This window comes from Chroicocephalus ridibundus, chromosome 3 (assembly GCF_963924245.1).
Source record: "Chroicocephalus ridibundus chromosome 3, bChrRid1.1, whole genome shotgun sequence".
Lineage (NCBI taxonomy): Eukaryota > Metazoa > Chordata > Aves > Charadriiformes > Laridae > Chroicocephalus > Chroicocephalus ridibundus.
The window spans coordinates 111,983,001-112,003,570 of NC_086286.1; the positions used below are offsets into that span (position 1 = coordinate 111,983,001).

Sequence of the window (20,570 nt, forward strand, 5' to 3'; positions counted from 1 at the left end):
CAGAGAGAACAGTATTTCTGCAAAAGCTGGTGCCACTCAAACTGAATTACTGTTCATAAAAAATCTACTATTGAAATGTGGGCATTTGTTTGTATCTTATCCTTCCTCCAAAGCAGTCTTTTGCCATCCCTTTAAATATTCTGTACAGCACATGCATCAGCTGTTTTCTGAATTAATATAATCTTTAATTAGCCGGTTCTGCTATATTAGTAATTTAGCGCCTGGTGTGATTCCTGTTGATATTAGGAATCATTCTTCTTGATGATACTGTTGATTTCCAGCTCAGATAACACTTGTTTGGCACTCTGCTTATTAGGAAAAATATAAATACCTTTCTACAGTTGTACAGGTTCACTAAAATCTCCCTTGGCTCTTTTAGGGGAACACTTTGGCTTTAGATATTTGACTTGTCTTTTCTGTTGGTCTTAGAGCTGCTCTAAGAGCACACAATCTTCTCCATTTTTAAGGCAACAAATGGTTTCTATTGTAAAACTGATTTGGACCAACTTTCTTTCCTCTGAGCACTTGTACATTCTGTGATGGGGAAGTGCATTGGTGTCTGCTGGAAACATGGACTCATGTTCAGCTCAGACCATTTTGTCTGTCAGTTACAGCACAATGTCTGTTAACAAAATCAGGCAGAGCTTGTAAAGAAGGATGAGTGAAAGATCACTTTGCTGTTCAGCTGTAAATGTCAACTCTCAGGTACAGATCTTAGAAATGATAATTTCCTTGCTAAAGGAACTTCCTGCTTTCATGACAAGGACAAACCAACTGACTTCAACAAGAAGTTACTCTTACACATGAGCGCGTTGGCTTTTCAAGACAAATTTTACTCTAAAATTCTTTATGGGAAACAGTACAAACAGAGTGTACAGCATTTCAAAGTGTAATAACTAGTGCGACATGCAATTGAAGTATTGTCGTTACTCTGATGATTGAAAAGTTTGGGAAATAGAAGCCCTTTTTTCATAACTGAAACAAAAGCAGAGAATTCAAAGCTAAGTTATGAGTTTAAGAACAGTTGTTTTGAGCTTAATTAAGTATTTACCATACAGTGGATGGGAGAGGCTGGTGATAACCTTGCAAGGAATCTACTACTATAAAACAGTAGTAAAGAACTGACAAGTCTACCTTTTTATTGATTTAACTATAAAAGAAAGCCCATTCATATTAAATGCATATGAATAAATGTACAGTGAATACATAATTTAGTTTAATTTCCTGTCATACTGTAACAGCAGGGCACGGAAATAACTGCTTTTAACAAGTTTCTCAGGTTTCTAGGCTGTCTTTGTATTGTGTCTCCTTGGCTGAAAGGGGAGACCTGACTTTTCTCAGTATCTGATGTTACAGGTTCTCAAACTGATCCTTGCTGCTTAGAGAGCTCAGTTCCCAAGGTTCCTCCCACTTGCTCTAGGTGAGTGCAACAAGATAGGACTAAGACTCTTCTTTATTTGGATTAGTTGTTTCTGAAATAATAATATGCCTTATTCATCCCAGAGTTGCTTAAGAGTTGCTTTTAATGCCAAGATAAGCTTCCAGAGTAAAGTGAGTTTATTCTAAGAGCAAAGGTTGAAGTGTATATGGGGGTGCAAAGTAAATAACAAAAATGCAATTTAAAGTTAAGCGTCCCAAATAAGTTTTCCTTTCAGTTTCTTCAAGTTCACAGCTAACTTAAGGGAGAGAAAGGGAGGACTATGGAATTTTCTTTTTCTGTCCCCCAGGACTGGCTCGCCCTAAATAGCTTTCTCAGTCCATATGGTCATTGCTAGTTAGTTTGGGATGGTTCTCCCTCTTATGAATTCTCATGTTCAATCCTGATCCTTTCTGTTCAGAAAGAACAAGGGATTTTCCCTTGACAGGTTTCTAGGGTTAGTCCTTGTGTATTCATTTGAGCTTAAATTACCCTCCTATTTTTGAAACATCTTGTAAGTTTTTGTTATGTTTCCAGTGTCTATGCCACTTATTAGCTTTATTGTCTGCCATTCATTTTAAATGCTTTATAAAAATTGCACATGCCAACACTAGAAAGGATAGGGTTGTTCATACGACACTTCATTCCCACCCTCTCATCATTCCCACTATCTCCTTCTCCACACACAGTTTTGAAGCTTCTGCTCTCAGAATTCCTCCCTAACTACTTCCAACTCCAACAGCATTGGTGAGCACAGCTTGAGGTACCTCCTCTCTGCCAGCCAGTAAGTCATGCCAGACTGTTTAGTGGCCAAAACTGGTGGTGTGTGTCGGAATCAGGTTGAGTGTCAGGTAATGAATGGGAAGTAGGTACTCAGGATGTTAGACCTGTCAGCCGCAACCTGGAACAGCCCAGTGCAATTGAACTTGTCACTGGGTCAGAGCCTGAATGTTTCTGCAATTGTTCCAGGATCCACCTGCTTCCCCAATGCCTTTCTCTTGCTTTGTATGACAAGCAAGAAACTGTTGCCATCTGTTGTAGTGGGTAAATGCCTTCGCTTTTGTGAGCAGCAGGATAGGGGAAGCTGTGCACAACTTGGACGTCTAGAGACCTCAGAGGAGGTGGTCCTGAAGCCTCGCACTGGTCAGCCACTGAGCGTAAAAATACTTCATTGAGGTTTAATTTTGTTAGTTGCATCTTAGCTTGATGTCCCATCTGCTAAGTGTCCCTCTGCAAGCAGTGTAAGCGTTGTCCAAATGCAAATTTGTGAGATAGTTTTGGCTGGGATAGAGTTAATTTTCTTCATAGTAGCTAGTATGGGGCTATGTTTTGGATTTGGGCTTAAAACTGTTGATAATACAGGGGTGTTTCGGTTACTGCTGAGCAGTGCTTACACAGAGTCAAAGCCTTTTCTGCTCCTCACACTGCCCCACCAGCAAGTAGGCTGGGGGTGCACAAGAGGCTGTAAGGGGGACACAGCTGGGACAGCTGACCCCAACTGACCAAAGCAATATTCCGTACCATATGATGTCATGCTCAGCAATATAAAGCTGGGGGAGGAAGGAGGAAGGTGGGGACATTTGGAGTTACAGCATTTATCTTCCCAAATAACTATTACACATGATGGAGCCCTGCCTTCCTGGAGAAGGCCGAACACCTGCCTGACAATGGGAAGTAGTGAGTGAGTTCCTTGTTTTTCTTTGCTTTTGTGTGTGGCTTTTGCTTTACCTATTAAACTGTCTTTATCTCAACCCACGAGTTTTCTCACTTTTACTGTTCCGATTCTCTCCACCAACCCGCTGGCGGGACTGAGTGAGCAGCTGTGCGGTGCTTAGTTGCCAGCTGGGGTTAAACCATGACAGATAATAGTCATAATAGCGTAGTCCTCCCCACAACACGCCCAAAGCTTTAATGAGTAACGTTCTGGGAACAGTAGCCAAAGATGCATATTAGTATTCATGTTTCTGAGAGTTAACTTCAAGTCATATGCAAGCTCAGATATATGTTCCATTTATATAAGTGGTGTTATTTGCATAAGTAAAGCCGTAAGTTTGTTCAACCATTCAGTCAAACAGCAGTGTCTCTAAAATTGCACTATGTGAACCTGAAATGCTGTAGGATATAATTTTTTTTTTTTTTTTTCAGAAAACCTATCCAGGAAACTGAAGAAGCATTTTAGAAAATTGAGTATACTAATCGATATATATAAATTAAAATTTTTTCCTTGTCAATTCAGTTAAATAATTATTGTATTAGATATATTTATCCTGATGTATTGTATATGGTGCTTCATTCTTTTGACCCCCTAAACTGTATGTAAGAGCAGAGTTCGGCTATTATGTCATCCATAATTTTTGAAATTGGTATTTATGATGGTAGTAAATTAAACATGTTTCTAAACTGTACTTTAATTGGGGGTGATATTTCAAGCTGTGAAAGATTAAACAGCCTGAGGGAATAAGCAGTGCTCCATCTCTTGCTTTAAGTTGGTAACACCTTCATCACTTCTATGAAGATTAAGATATATGTCTGCATATAGCAAAAACTTCATAACATCAACTTGCTGTACGCTGTTACCAAGATCAGAGTAGTCCATTTCATAATGTTTTGTCCACGTGGCTCTCTTTTAGAGAGCATATCTGTGTGACATGTTGCTGTATGTTTCGTTTCATCCTGCTCCTAGTTTTGACATTTTTATGGACCAATTATGATTACATTTACTTTTAATAAGGAATTGTGAGTACTAAAGATTTCATAGGAGCACTGGCTGTATCTCCTTGTCTTGTTTAAATGTGAAGTGCAATTATTACAACATTGAGAGAACAGTGAAGAGCTTAAATGTTCCTGGGTTTCTTTTAAAAGTACCACATGAAAGTGAAATTCCATGAAAGAATGTAGAACAGACAACAAATTTAGAAATACAAAGTTATTCTGGGGAAATCACTACCAGAAAATAAAAGCCACTTTAAAAAAATACCAGCAATGGTGGACATAGTTTACAATTACAAAGGGTATAAATCTTTAAGCCTTGGACTCTTAGTTATTAAGCCAAAGAATTGCTATCTGTCCTGTGGAAGAAACTTATGTGTAGGTTATTACGTAATTGGCTTCTCAGATTTTTTTGCACTTTTTGTGAAAGATGGGAGAGAGGATGCCAGACCACTGATCTGATTCCCCAACACTGTAAAGTTGTTCCATCTCTTCCTAACTATACCCATTTCTATTAGAGAGTTTTTGTGTCACAGTGAAGAAATACTAACTTTGGGATCCTGCAGTATGTAACATTGCAGGGGACCCTTGAAGCTGAATGGAGCCCTGTTCCTGCAGTGCTCCAGTCGAGTTAATATCAAGAACCGTGTGATTGATGTTTTCGGGGCTGCGCTCCCTGCTGCTTTAAACAGGAAGCTCTTCCAGTATCGCTTCAGTTCAGCGAACAAGGCCACTTCCTTAACGATACAATAACAGGAATTTGATCAGAAACTTGAAAATTCAGTTCTCAAAGGCATGAAGATAATTGCTGTCATTCTTGCATTATCTCCAGTATTTAGGTATAAAAGTTACAGGTTATGTTTGGAAAAAAAAATGCTTTCCCCATACTCTTTTCACAAGGAGGAATCTGTCTTTTTTATGATTGTTAAAATGTTCCAGTTTTGTGAGAGATTTGTCATTCGTCTTTTTTCCCTAGACCATATTTATGTTGCCAATATCACAATATGATTTTGCAGGAAAATGCCATCAGCTACTTCTAACAGTTTTTCATCTTTTAATATCCATACGTGGTTCACCACTAAGAACAGTTGTTTTAGATAGATACTGTTCAGGTGCAGGCTGGTCAAGAGGCAGCGCTCAGTCACTGCCTGTATTCATTTGCTACTTCTAATACAGATACAAGAAATATTACAGCTAAATGAAACTGAATTATTTATACTGCAGAATTAAATTATTTGCCTTGGTTTTTACTGGTAAGATTTGCTTTCAGGGATCCCAGGCTGTGGAGATCAGTGGAAAAATTGGGAGCTCTGAAGACAAACTGAGTTGAGAAGGATCGAGTTAGGAAACATTTAAACAAATAGAGCATACACAAGTCTGTAGGATTTGATGGGATTCATCCATGCATGCAGGGCTGCTCTCAATTATATCTGGAAGGTCATGGCAATCGGATGAGATTCCTGGGGACTGTAAGAAAGCAAATATCCCAGCTGTCTTCCAGAAGGGCAAAAAGGAGAATCCAGGGAACTACAAGCCTGTCAGCCTCACCTCAATCCCTGGGAGGGTAATAGAGCAACTCCTCATGGAAGCTATTTTCAAATATATCATGGACAAGATGATTAGGAGTTGTCAGCATGGATATAAGTGGGGGAAATCATGTCTGACCAATTTGGTAGCCTTCTGTGAAGAAACCACTGGCTTTGCGGATGAGAGGAGAGCAGTGGATGTTGTTTATCTTGACTTTAGCAAGCCTTTCGGCATTGTCTCCCATAACATCCACATCAACAAACTAGTGAAGTACAGACTAGATAAATGAAAAGGGAGGTGGACTGAAAACTGGCTGAACTGTTGGGCTCAAAGGGTTGGGCTGGGCACAAAGTCCAGCTGGAGGCCAGTGCAGTACCACAGGGGTTGACACTGGGGCCAGTACTGTTCAACCTCTTCGTAATGGACCTGGGTGATGGGGACAGAGTGCACCCTCAGCAAGTTTGCAGCCAATACAAAGTTGAGAAGAGTGGTTGATAGACCAGATGGACATGCTGCCATTCAGAGGGACCTCAAGAGGCTGGAGAAATGGGCCAGCTCCTGTTCATGAACCTTATAAAGTTCAACAAAGGGAAATGCCAAGTCCTGCAGCAGGTGAGGATTAACCCCGTGCACTAGTACACATTGAAGGCTGGAAAGCAGCATTGCAGAAGAGGACCCAGGACTCCTGGTGGACAAAAAGTTGACCATGAGCCAGCAATTTACGCTTACAGCTAAGAAGGCCAACAACATCCGGGCACTGCCGGCAAGGGATTCTTTCTCTCTAGTTAGGCACTTGGTGAGACCGCACCTCGAGTGCTGTGTCCAGTTCCAGGCTCCCCAGAACAAGAGATCCATGCACGTAATAGAGTAAGTTCAGTCAAGGGTCACAAAGATAATTAAGAGAATGGAGCATGCGTCATACAAGGAGAGGCTGAGAGAGCTGGTATTGTTTAGCCTGGAGGAGAGAAGGGTCGGGAGATCTTATCAATGTGTGTAAATACCAAAAGCGAAGTAGTAAAAGACAACAGAACCAGCATCTTTTCACTGTTGCCCAGAAAGGACAAGTGTCATTGGGCACAAATTGAAAGACAGGAAATTCCACTTACATATAAGAAATAATTTCTTCGCAGTGAGGGCGGTCAAACACTGGAACAGGTTTCCCAGAGGTGTTGTGGAGTCTTCAGCCTTGGAGATCCTTGAAACCCAACTGGATAAGGTCCTGAGCAACGTTCTGTAGTTGACCTGTCTTTGAGCAGGGTGGGGGCTGAACTAGGCAATCTGATGAGGTCCCTTCATGCCTCAACTATTACTATTCCATGATTCTATCAAATTAGGGTAGACAGAAAGATTTGAGATAAATTCCATCATTTGCAAGGGGAGCATAAGAGCATAAGGAGCCAGGTAGAGCGTCTAGGTACATTGTTTGCCATGAGTTTCTATTCAAGAATATGGAATTTGTACATATCGGGACTGAAATACACATAAACGGACAAATGCTTGCAGAACAGACTTCAACAGTTCCCTTTGGCACTCTATGCTAAGTTGCTAATAGACGTCCTCCAGATTGGAATTTCCAATTGTAGAGAGACCTTTGACTGAAAAAGTAATTTAAATTCCTGTTGAAATCTGTTAATTCAAGGAACCTGCTGGGAAGCCACATGATTCAACCATGCAGAGACTTGTATTTTCAATGTGTGTTTGAAGAACTCGATTAAAATGCCAACTCCAAGAAATAGCAAGTGGTGACTTTTATGTATATATATGCAACAATGTCACTAAATAAAGAGGGAATAGCATAAAGGTGCTTCTCTCCACCCTTTTACTGAATCTTTAGTAGCTCACGTACACTTTCTGGCTTTTGGAATTGTCTGATGCCATGTTTTGGATAGTGTGAGGGGCGATACTTGGGTAAGTCACTCCTTTTCCTGCAGTTTATTCCTAGCTGTTGTTATACTTACTCTGGATTAAGTTCTCTTCGCTTTTATTATTTTTTTTAATGTGTCCTTCATTTCCCCTTCCATCTTCTAGTGGGGCATGGCACAGCAGATACCTGGAGCCACACCACACAAGCCTCAGGTTCTCCCTTGGATGAGAGATTCTACAGCCATGTTTCAACAATTCAAACATATGTCTTGGCCCCGTGTCATCAGCTGCGCAGGCCTTACCAGGTATTCAACAACTTCCCTTTTCTTTAATGATAGGCTCCAACAGTCTCTTTTTGGCCACCGTATAATTAGTCTGTCCAGAACAACTGCAAAGGCTTTCCCTTTTTGTTTGGGAACAGATGGGTTCTTGCGTGTTTGGGAATGAAGATAAAGGCTGGACCTGTATTTCTCAGCCATCTGCTTCCTTGGTGACCTCTTTCTTTAAACCGTGTTATGGAAGAGGACTAGCTGGGTCTCCAGCATGATGGTTCTACATAAACAAATAAAAAGACATGGTTCCTGCTCTAAAATTTTACTGTAGAGAGAAAATCCATGAAAATCAGTTAAATCATTGAGGCTTGACACGGGTACATAAGTTTAACATCACATAAGATAGAAAGTATTCATCAATTCAGTCTTCGCAATATGTAATTATTTATCTCATGTATAAAATTCCACCCATAGATCCTAAAAAAAATGCCAAAAATTTCATATATTAAATTTTGCAGCACTGTAGAATAGAAGCATATATGTGTGTTTTATACCTGACATGAAAAAGCCGTTTGACAGATGTGCTTGTGTTGAAGAGATTACAAGGCCAATGCTGCTTAATTGCATCATTCTCCCACTTGCTCATGTATATACTTGTGTTTGTCCTGTAAGTTGGCAATTGCAAAGCTCTTTTTCTTTTTTTTTCCTTTTTTTTTTTTTGCTTCCCACGCTGCTTTCTGAAACTTGCATGAGGTCATAATACCCATGCACATGCTCTGCTGCTTGGAACTGTATTATTGGGCTCTATTATCCTGGGAGGAGCATTGCAGGTTTCCTACAGGAGCCAATAAAACAGCCTTTTCCCTTTGGGAAAGTGACTTGTGTTTCTTTATCAGCCCAAAGCTAGAGGCTATTTTAATCCTCCAAAGTCTGCGATTTACTGATCTAGACACAGACTTACATGCCTACTGCTGAGGAGAAAAAAAAAAAAGAAAAAAAAATAATGCATGGATCTTTACATCTGCAAGTCATGTTTTCTTTTTGGGGGACAACGCAAGGACATATTGTACAGAGACATTACAGCGCTAAGGAGAAGGTGAAGCAGGAAGGAAGCAGTACAGATGTGGAAGATCTAATACATGGCTACATAGTGGGCTTTTCAGAGCAGAATAGCTATCCTTGCCTGCATTGTTCATACCTCTCCCAGCAGATAGAACAATACCAATGATCCCAGAAGCTGTGTCTGAGCAACCTGCCTCAGATCTCCAGTATCTCAGTCAAGAAATGGTAGAGATTGGGCACCCTCGAGATGTGTTGGCAAGTCAACTATTAGACTCAATAGATAAATGACATTATCAGGAGCACACCTGAAATATTAGCTAGTTTTTAGAACGTTCTAGTTATAAGATACAAATGTCCACTTGATTGCACCTTTTGAAAAAGCCAAGTCAGCCTCAAAAAGCAGTATTCCTTTGTCCTGCAGGATCAAGAGACTGTTGAGGGACATTGAAAAACACCCATTTGGATGAAGGCTCCACTTCACCATGTCATGAAACAAGTGAGCGCTTAACCTCCTTGGAGAGCTGAAGCCTACTGCCACACATACAGCTCTCTGTCACAGTTTAGCGGGAACTGAACCTGTTATCTTCTGACATGGTCTGAAAGCAATCTCGCACAATAGGGACATGCAGAACGTTTTGTCCTTAGTTGCTCAAAGGTAGTAGAGTTCCACAGTCATAAAGCAGTCATGTAAGCAATGTAACCAAGAGAGTCTGGTGAAATTAGTGTTGGACGTGTTTGCTTCCCTGCTCTTTACAGGTACTTTAATAAGTAATTGCCTGCAACCATGTGCAGTGTTAGGTTGCAAAATACTTTGCAACATGTTCTGTACATTTCTTGGAGGCTGTGTGGTCTATATTTGCTTAAGCTTCTAGTGTTTGTGGCAGTTCTTCTGCCCGGAATGTTTTGTCACAGATTAATTTTTGGACTTTCTTAGGCAAGCATTTAATTACTATGGGGAACAATATGACATGTTTAAACAGAGAACCGCACTAAATTCACCAAGTGGACAATTTAAGGAGCCACGTCAGATTGCTAAGAAAAAGTTAATGTACTTTTTAACTGTATGCAAACAAGCCAAAATTCAACTTCTGAAATGCTAGGACTGGGCCTGAGTTGTGATTTCTTCTGCATTTGAGGGTTTTCTTTTCCCCTACACCTCTTCTCTATTTGGCACGGACTAAAGAGTGTCTGACCACTATGTGAAGTCACACAAGCATCTCATAAAATGCTCGTCTTTGCCTTTTTCGTTCTCTGGGAAGCTGCAGACAAAAGATTTGGAGGAGTTTAGGATGCCTGCCTGTGAACCTGGAGGGGAACTTACAATCCATGTGTCCTTGTGTCTGGAGGAGCTGTTTCTCACAGCCCTGGCAAAAGTACCAGTGCTGGGACTTGCACATGCTCTCACTCCAGCATGAGTGTTTATGGACCTTCATCACTGAACCAATGCTCAAAGTGTTTCTGGTCTACCTTTACCACAGAATTTCAAGAATGTTGCCATGGTTTGTGATTCCCACATGCCTACAGTAATGTTTGTGATGTTTTGCCTCTTAATTTGGGTATAGAAGTGCATTTTCTCCTGGCCTGACACTATGGTGACCATGTGCTCCCGCTCCTCAGTGTCTACAATGGGAAAAAGCAGTCCCTTCAGTATTCTTTTTTTAGACAGCAAGACATGGATTTTCATTGTGAGAATTACTTAATTCTACATTACAGGATCACAGTTTGCAGATTTAATTTTATTTTGTGTCATTTCACCTTTGAGCTCAGCAGTCCTCAGAGGTTTCTGGTAAAATGTATCAAGGCGACAACAGGCCAGATTGCGAGGTGGTTTTTATTTGTTGCTTTGTTTAAATTACTTTTACAAGCTTACTGACTTCTGGTGGAAAGTGGTTTGCCTCTCAGCATTAATGTGGCTAAACAGATAATTAGAGCCTCAGCCTTGGGCCTGTTTGACCTTTTTAGACCCTGAGCAACCCACTGGGGATATAAATATCTTAGAGATCCCTGAATGGGAAAATAGCAAATCTCTGAGGCCAGCATGCCCTGAGCATCCTCCTCAGGCTGTGCAAAGCTTTTTAAAAGCCATGTGAACACTTAATATGTAAGTAAAATGGGAAATATTCTCAACTACGGGAGCTTGAACACAAATTGTACTATTAATTGACCAAACTCGTTGCCTAAAATGCCTTCTCCCTTAAATATTGTCAACTATTACTTCATATCTGGATCTGGAAGAGTGCTGATCTGAAGTAACTTCTTTTTGAATGGTACCTGTCAACCAGCCTTCCCACAAGGACAGCTTATCTGCCACAGCAGAGGGAGAAGTGAGCGGTTTGCAGTTTATCAGCAGGATATAGCTGATAAACCTGTGGTATAGCTCTACAGTTGTGGACCCTCAAAGGAACCCTTGCCAAAAAGCATTGGCTGCCAGACTGCCTGGGACGGCTTCCACCTAAACCAGACCAGTGGTACAGACCTCTGGTGACTTTCAACATTAACAAATGTCACCCACTAAAGCAGCCTCACAATTGAAAAGCTAAATCACAACTTTGCTAAGGCTTTTCCTTAGGCTAATTCACAAGCACTGTGCTTGTGCAGATGATAATGAGGATGATGATTGTTGTTGTTACTTTTATTATTAGTCAAGTACAGGTTGCAGCATTTCCCACACACTGCAAGCCATCTTCACTTAGGGGACAACCCTCTATTAAACCAGATGTCGTTAGTTGTAAGTGAACCCAAGAGAAAGATGTTTAAGGGGATGATTGATTTAACAGTTCTGCAGCATTGGTGCTGTTGCATGACTTTGGGTTGGGTCATTGAGACAGCTGCTCTGTCATTCGTAGGGTTCTGAAACAGCAGATCCAGTAAAGGTGTGTCAGTGTGAAGAAATTGGCCAACAAGTATTCAAAGTGGTTTCTTTTAGGGGAAAAACATCATATTAGATAGTTGCCTTTGCAGATCACCGTACCACACCTGGCTGGAGGCAGCAGCCAAACCAAGTAACGCAGCACAAGCTGTCAGCTGCTTCTCAAAGTTATTTTCCCTGCGAGTTGACCGTACTTGTGTACAAGTGCCATGGCCATATTTTTGCTATTTTTTTGTTTGCAATTTGAATATTTAGGCACATAATTACATATTTAAAAATATTTTAACTCTTGTGTGGCAATTGCTGAGATGTGTTTCAGTACATTTAAAAAAAAAACACAACACAATACTATGGCAATTTGGGGGGATGCAATTGCTCTGTTTACATATATAGAAACACCTCTGGTTGTCAGTCACCCAGGCAAATAGCAGGCGTAAACCCATTCCTTGATTTCTTCCATAGGTCAAACCCTGTCAGTCTGTGAGGAGGACAGAATCCTTTCCACCAGCAAGGCTCCCTGTAGCTGTCTGTCCAGAAATCTCCTTCCTGTTGTAGAGAAATTTTCCTCAAACAATAGCAAAGGTGTAAATCAGTCTTACTGCTTTGGGGTTCTCATTCAGAGCACAGAAGATTCTCTCCTGGTGTACCAGGTCCCACGATAATTCTTCTAGGATCTGAGGAAATTGTTTGTTAAGGAGGTTGCTCCAGAGCTTGTGTTGGGACATGTGGCCACGTTTGTGTCATGGTAACACTTAAAATGAAAACGTTTTTCTCCTCTGAAAAGGGGACTTGTGAAAAAAAAAAAAAAGATTGCAGAAATCTCAGTGCTGAAGGCAATATAAGCACTTTACTGGGCTCTATGTAGCAAAGGCTTGAAGCCAGGGCATGTCCAGGCACGGTTCAGCCCTGTTGCCTTTCAGGAAGTTAGCGTCATACGTCTGATGCTCTCCTCGGATTGCTATGCGCAACCTCCCTCAAAATGGCATCGCTGCAATCTGCTTTAATATATCAGCTGAAGTCACGAGGCCTGTCGTGTCCCTTCCGGGATCTGAGCAGGATTTGACTGCACCCTTCCTACCAGCCAGCTGTATTTCAGGAATGCATATGACTTGGGCTGGCAGCCTGGAGCAGCCCAGTAATGAGGGGCTGAAGGCCAAAGACAGAGTTATCCAATACTGCCTAAGTAAAGCAGTGGGGTGGGAAAGTTTGTCCAAAGGCAGAAAAGCAGGAGATTTGGGGATAGCGAGTGAAGGATGGACTGACTTAAATCCCAACAGCTTGTGATTCTGCTGCAGCCACCGTGCAAACAAGCAGGATAAAGTGGGGACAGCAGCTGAAGCAGGTGTAGGAGTGAAATCTGAGCTCCCCAAGTCAGGCTGCCCTTACGCCATGGAGCAAATATAGGAGCGCGGAGAGGGCTGCTTCTCAGGCGGTACGGACAGAAGGGTGCACAGGAGCTCACACCCAAGCCCGGCCGGGCACGCAGTTACCGGCACGTGCTCCTGGAGCCCAGCCATGGCAGCGCTTGCAGAACTGCTGGAGCGCTCTCAGGCAGATTTGTGACTGTGCAGCCCTGCAACACGGCATCACCATGGCCAGTAACAGGCCACCAGCTTTGTCCTGAGTTTGCAAGGCCTCAAGCTCTGACTGAACTTTTCTTGACCTGTTTTACTTGGTTTAGCCATGGCAGCAATTGCTGTCATTGACCAGGTGTCTGTATCTAATTTGTTTTACTTTATCTTTGTGTGGTAGACCAATAGATTTATATAGACAACAGTAAATAGAGATGTTTACAACCCTTAACACGCCATTGTTGTGTAGAGCAATACAGGGCTGGTACGGTGGTGGAGGCATTGAAAAGCGGGGACATGAGATGCAGCGTAGAGGTGTGCAGGGTGGGGTGGGTGGTAAGTGATGGGGCACAGGCTGGCACTGGAGACCCCACAGCCATAAACAACTCTGTAATGGTCAGTTAAAAGAACCTGCAGACCTGGAGCTGGACAAATCTGGTTTTAGGAGTAACAAAGAAAGCCAAAAAATAGTATCTAATATACATAAATGGGGACATATATAGTAAATTTGGATGTTACCTGGACCTGTAGACCAATCAAGACAAAGGTCTAACTGTGTGGTAGCAAACATATATATATGACCCTAAGTAGAAGGAAGATTGCTATTACTGTAACTTTTGCTATATATATAAATATCCTACCTGCATTTTTTTTGGTAATAATTATATTTAGACTAATGATTAATGAATAATTAGATCTAGACTCAGAACTGGAAGATGGTAGATTTCGATTAGACATTAGGAAGAATTTTTTCACTTTGAGGGTGGTGAGGCACTGGAACAGGTTGCCCAGGGAAGCTGTGGATGCCCCATCCCTGGAAGTGTTCAAGGCCAGGCTGGATGGGGTTTGAGCAGCCTGGTCTAGTGGGAGGTGTCCCTGCCTATGGCAGGGGGGTGGAACTAGATGGTCTTTAAGGTCCCTTCCAACCCGAACCATTCTATGATTCTATGATTCCTGCATTAAACTGTGAAGATTTGCATTATACTAACAATAAATTCTTGCCTTAACTTATATATATAAGGAAAGCTGCTTTTTTGCCCATAAGCAAGATTTTGAATGTAACAAAACTGACCACACATTTTCTTTATTTGTATAGCTCTTCCAGTGCCCCAGGAAGAGAGGCACAATCCTGAGTGGGGGCACTGCCCGGGTACCCTCCTGAGATACGGCTGAGAGGGCAACTCAGCAAACGCATGGCAGAGGGGAACCAAGTACCTATGTTATCTCAGTTCATCCAGGACATGTTTTCAGTATGTGACTACATCCTTGTTTCCCACAGAGTTTGAGCTTGAGATTTCTTAATTTAACATATGATCTAATTATGTGCTTTTGACACTACCATAAAACCATTGCCCTTAGTATTATTTTTTCTGTTCTTTTCAGTGTTCTGAAGTAAACCTCTAGATTCAACACAAGATTAGTCATGAGTTCGGATTTAAATGGTAATATTTGTTTAAAGATAAACAATAGTAATTACTAATAGTTACATGTGTACAGTTCTTACCCAGCAAGTGCATAGCACTTTACAAATATTGATGGAGTCAGTCTTGTAGTGCCAAGAAAATATAAGTAAGCATGAATTTGGGCACTCAGCATGAAACAAATCTGGTGATACACGCATGTAATGAAAGCGTATAATGGTTTATGCTGATTTCCTAACCCTGTTGACTCACTGTGTAACCAAAACCCAGTTAAAAGCACTGGGGAGTGGCTGTGTAGGACAAGGGGCAAGGACCGTACAGCCTGGAAGCGTTTGCTAGGGCGGGACACTGTAGACACAAGGCAGAAAGCTTGAATTGATATTTATTCCCTCACTTTATTTCTTTTTTATGGTTGTCAAATTCCTGAAAGGGACAAGTTACATTGAATGTGTCATTGAGCAGGTTGGGCTCAACATCTGTTCATATTAAAACGGCATCTGCTTTGAGATGGGAAATTTGAAGGAGAAAACATAAGAGGAATGCTGGAGTAGCAAGTATTGCCTCAGCAAAGCCAGTCTCTGGCTTTATTTGATAAACACCGCACATATCCGCACATATTTCCTTTAATAAATTAATCAAATCGATTTTTAAGCACTGTTACATTGTTTCCCCTTATAACTCTCATTGGAAAGTTTTTTCAGAAACCCACTAGTTTGTTCTAATGTGAGTAAAAATCAGCTTGGGTACCTTGATACCTACCGTGTGCTTTAATTTGAAGAGCACGCTTCCTTTCATGTGCTTCCTTCACTCAAAATTTACTTTAAAGTCCCGCTCTCACTGATGGTCCTGCACTGGGAGCTGCCCTTACGGAGCACCCGGCATTGTTGCTGTTTCCAGTGTTTTACGTCATTCGTGTGTTGTTTTCTTCACTCATTGCCAGTGCCCTAAAGTAATCAGTATAAGTCATTTGCTCCAAGCGCAACAATTTTACTACAATGAATTGCATTTGCTGTCACTTTCCTATGTGTGTTTAAGGTGTTTTCCTTAATTATTCCATTCATACATTTCTGCAGGATTTTGAATTAGCCACTCGGCGGGCAGGGTTGGATTGACAGCCCAGAATTCAGTGTTCATTTGTCCTGCCCTGCATTACAGGATTTTTTTCTTTTCCATTGGCAATGTTCATGGATTATTAGCAGAAGGAATGGAGATCAAATTAACAAAGCTGTATGCTTCCTTTGCTGACATTAAGTAAATCCTGCACATTTTGAGTCATTTCAGCCATTCAATCCATTTTAAGCCATTTTCGAACCGCTGTCAGACAGCCAGGAGAATCTACTGCTGAGCTCTGCTATTCTTAAGGAGAAAATGTTGCACTTGCATTTGGAGTAGCTTATTAATTTTGCTTTCTAAGTAAAGCTAAAGATCAAATATAAAACGTGATTGAAAAACAAGCCAAGAGTTTCCAGTGCTACCTGACATAAATCACAACCTGCCACCAGCCAGTGACCAACTCCATCCCACTAGGCAGGTAAGTCCTACGCTTAACAGACTCCAATGCATGCCTCATGCAATTCAGATGGTTTTTAACATCTTCCATTATTAACATCTTCCAATATAACTCCAATACTAGAATGATTTTATTCTATTTGTTAAGCAGGAATGCATGTTGTGTGGTAGACAGTTTTACCATGCAGCTAAGTGGCCCCTTCTTAGGCTGTGGATATAGTCATGACAAATTGTTCTGAATAAAATACACTGCAAGTCAGTAATTCATCTAGTAACAAATTGCTTTTAGCTGCAGTCACTAAACTTTGTTGTGGAAAAATAACAAAAGTTGCTAGAAAGAATTGGCTAAAATATTCAAGAATTTGTATTTGAAAAATACTGAAAATAAAAAAAATGTAAGTCAGTTGTGATTTTATCAAGATTTTCTGCCTGAGTGCAATTAAAGATGAACCATTTTGAGGAAAAGAGGTTTGTTATAGCAAATAATATAGTTTGTTTATAGGTTTGTTCCAGCAGTGGAAAACACTCTGTCCTATGCAACATTTCTCCCCAGAATGGCAAGACCCTAGCCACCAGTTTGGCTGCTTTATTTTCAGCCCACCACTGCAGGGCACTTTAGTAATCTGTTGGGTGAGGTAGAGGTCAAAATCTCCAAGCTCTTTGCTATAGAATAAAAGCTAATGCCTCCAAGTTCTTATGTTTTTATTCTTTCACTGACTGCTGTTTTCCAGCACATTCTGTCCTAACTGACCAGCTGCTGAGTCTCATCTTTGAACATATTGAGGATGAAGCCGTACAACTTTATTTCTTGAGCTTATTAGAAAACAAGGTTATGTTTGTGGAGCAGGTCCAACGTAATAGCTTTAATGAGCATATGAAGTTGGCAGCTTGTAGCGTTCATGTTGAGTCAAAAGTCATTCTGTAGATAAATTTATTTTAAACTTACATACTGCTGGGATATCATCATCTTTTGCGATCGAATGTCTACTGAGAAGCCCTATTGAGATAGATAGACATTAAATTACATTGTTGTAGCTTCAGTTGACAAATAGTCACTGATAACTGGGACTGCTTTTAGCACAGACAGCAGGCTTTCCAGGAGCTGCTTTCGTGCCTGGTCTGGGGCCTTCTGCATTTCCAACGCAATTTGCTTTGTGCGGAATAAGTACAGTGAGCCATCCACTTCCAAGTGTCTGTTCAATGTCTTACAAAACGTTGTACATCCTTGCTTTGCAGTGCTGCCTTGGACCATGATGTGTCAGAAGCCTTGTCCCCATCACCTTTGGTCAGGGAGAGGTCAGCTCCAGTTCGGGGAGCACCGATGGGCAGGTAAAAGCCTCAGCTGCAAAAAATTCATAATGGCAACAGTTTTTCCTCCTGTGATCGATAGGGGCTTGCACCATCCTGGTAATTGAAGCTCTGAGGTTCCGTTATGAGGTTCTGAAGAAATTCTGACTTTACCTGGTTTTGGCCAGATTTGTCACTGTTCTGACATTCGCTGGAAGTGCTCCAAGGTGAGCAGTTGGACTAACATTTTGACTCAGAATGCTGAGCTCTTCGTGGCCATTGAAGTAGCACTGCACCACCTTTCCCCACCTTAACAAAACACCCACAGGCATCTGGCTGGTTTTCCTGATCAGTGTTATACGTTTCCCTTTGTGTCAAGTAAAAAGACAAATAAAGGATGGGTAGAACAAGGAAGCCTCCAGCTGTGAGTTAAGACTATGGCTACTGAGTGATCTTATGTTTGAATGTTACTTCTTTGTATTGCTAGTGAGCTTGGTTGTCATGAAAATTAGATTCTTAAGCAGGAGTAGCGTGAGCATCCATTATGATTTCAAAATGTATTACTGTTTTCTAAATAGAGAAAAATAACAAATTTCAGTGAAAAATAATAGAAACATTGTTAATTTTATGTTCTAGCATGCCACAAAGGTACGGGGAAATGCCTTCTGTGTTTGTAGAAAGAAAAGTAGATATTCTTTTTAAAACTTGTTTAATTTATTAACTTCAAAGTCATTAACCTTTCTTAAATGATCAGTTATGGATTAAGAGCCCTCATTTTGTCTCGCACACACAAACAGATTTGTCCCTGCAGCTTCTGTTCTACAAGGAACAGAAAAAATTAATGAAGAAGTCTCTTCTGGAAGGAGCATACCTGGAGCATCTTTATCTTGTTGATTATCAGTCCTTACTGCTAGCCAGCCTGCAGTGGTCAGTGGACGAGGGGAACGAATGAGGTGGTCAAGAGACAACCGGGAAGTTTGGGGGATAAAAACCATCTTCCCAGAAATAAGTAGAGAGCTGTAGTGACAGACCAACCCAATGGTTCCTGCTGATGTGGAAAGGGGTACTGATAGCACGACCCATCACTGCTGACTGCTTCTGTTGATACTCAAGTTCGCTCGTGGTAAATCAGCTGCCAGGGCAGTATGATGGAGGTTTGCAGCAGAGTTTGCCTGTCGCCAAACTGGGAAACCCAGGGCAGGAGCTCAGGGTCGGCTGTGATGGAAGACAAACCCAATGCCCATGTGGGAATGATACATAAAAATCCCTGGTAACAAGTTGTGTGGAAACAGGGGCCCATGTGCCCAAATGAGCAAGGAAGGAAATATCTGCTCCTTAGGCTACTGGAGGTGCTAGTGGAATATTCTCTTATTTTGGGAGATTTGCTTCCATAGTTCATGACAGTTGTTAGCTCATGAGAAAAGAGCTTAGCCATAACCTAAGGGACGGTTGCATGTTTGTGGGATGTTCTTTTGAAAAGCTGAAAGAGAAATGATGTCTCTTACGACAAGAGATTGACTTTTGCCTTTGCATCACTATGTGCCCTGGGGAGAAACACCTGCTATTGTACAATACTGGGGAGAGCAAAGGATTACTTCTGGGAGGGGGATAAAAGCCAGGTACGGTCTGACCAACTCAAAAGGATGCAGCCAAGGAAACAGATCCTCCCGCTTGCTGCCCAAAGAAAACCATGGTGAAGGACTACGCTGTAAGCAAGGAAACATGCTTGTCTCTGATTTTATTAGGTATAATTGTATGGAGTCCATATTCTGATATGCTTAGGTTAAACTCTATTTTAATAACATTTCCCAGAAACATAGTAGCAACAAATTTAAATAAGACAATGCATCTTTCATAGAAATAAAGTTATCTAAGATTGTGATAAAAGACCAATAATCATGAGGAATGGTCAAAATAAGGTTCTCCTGATCCATTGGTCCTGTAATTGGGCAGACAGAAATTGTAGTCCCATTAACAATGGGTTCTTTCTGCACTGTGAGGGCAGACGGTGAAAGGCCAACACTTCAGTCATCTGAACAACCCATTCTGTTAGTCATTTTGGCTGTCTGCTTCCTCCTCAGTTAAGGCTGCTCAGAGAGCTGAGCACCACCTCTCTGCTTCAGGTACTGCGGCTGAGGTGAATTCTGCCCTCACAAAACCTATGTAGCTTTTAGAAATTTGTCAGGTTCTCTGAGAGAAGTGAAGTTCTTTCCCTTGTGATTGTAAGTGCTATGGAAAATCAGAAACTGAGGTTTCAGAAGATAAATAGCCAGGAATATATGAATTCTTCAAGATCTCAGTGGTCCAATTAAACCATTTTCTTTATGAAGACTCAGCTCATGAAAAACTGAGTATACTAATAAAACTGTGAGTCATCATGCCTTTCTTATTGATTCTTGTTATCTTTCTGTATCCGAGGCAACAATAAACATGATTTATATGCACTGTGTTTAATTTCCCGTGGTGTTCTAATCTGGTGTTGGTGTGGGGGAAAAGTCAATGAAGATGGATGGTGAGCAGCATGCAAACTGGGAGGCAGGCAGCAGATGTGGTCAGAAACTGGCGAGTGCGTCATATTGCAGAGATAAATAACACTTTTATATCTTCAAAGCTGATGCTATTTAGACTATATTAAAAGAAAAGGCATTATGTGACTAGGAAGGCAGGAAGATGTTCCTGTCTGTACCCACAAAAAATGCCCATTTAAATCCCCATGTGCAGATGAATCATAACAAGGTGCTTTGCTTCCCTCCACAGCACTGCCGAGCAGGGACGAGGTTCTGTGAGGGTGTCTTCTGTAACGTCCAGGTAATCTAATCTATATTGGTCCTGCCTGCTACAGCAGTTCTCCTCTCTCAGCCACATGGGCCATATGACACACACAGCATCACGGGAACTTCCAGTGTCTTCATGTGCATGTCCTGGGTCGCACGGGTGTTTGATGGATGACGCCTGGAAATAGGCTGTAGGCTCCCTGCTGGCATCATTGGCAAAAAATTAATTCAATCTTCTAAAGTATAGGCAGACTAGAGGAAAATTACTACAGGCTATTTTCTGGTTCCT

General features: G+C 41.4%; 1 long non-coding RNA gene across 4 annotated transcripts in view; it reads left to right on the forward strand.

The window, feature by feature from the left end:
* LOC134513543 (uncharacterized) overlaps window positions 1-20,570 on the forward strand; it is a 31,171-nt gene that overhangs the window by 3,835 nt on the left and 6,766 nt on the right. For 2 of the 4 annotated variants that reach the window (XR_010070455.1, XR_010070453.1), the window contains exons 2-6: window positions 7,682-7,821; window positions 14,387-14,540; window positions 15,785-16,242; window positions 17,457-17,549; window positions 20,265-20,315. This is a non-coding gene — a long non-coding RNA (uncharacterized LOC134513543). Of the gene's footprint in view, window positions 1-1,356; window positions 1,421-7,681; window positions 7,822-14,386; window positions 14,541-15,173; window positions 16,243-17,456; window positions 17,550-20,264; window positions 20,316-20,570 lie in introns of all 4 variants that reach the window. The other 2 variants (XR_010070456.1, XR_010070454.1) reach the window with 2 other exon arrangements.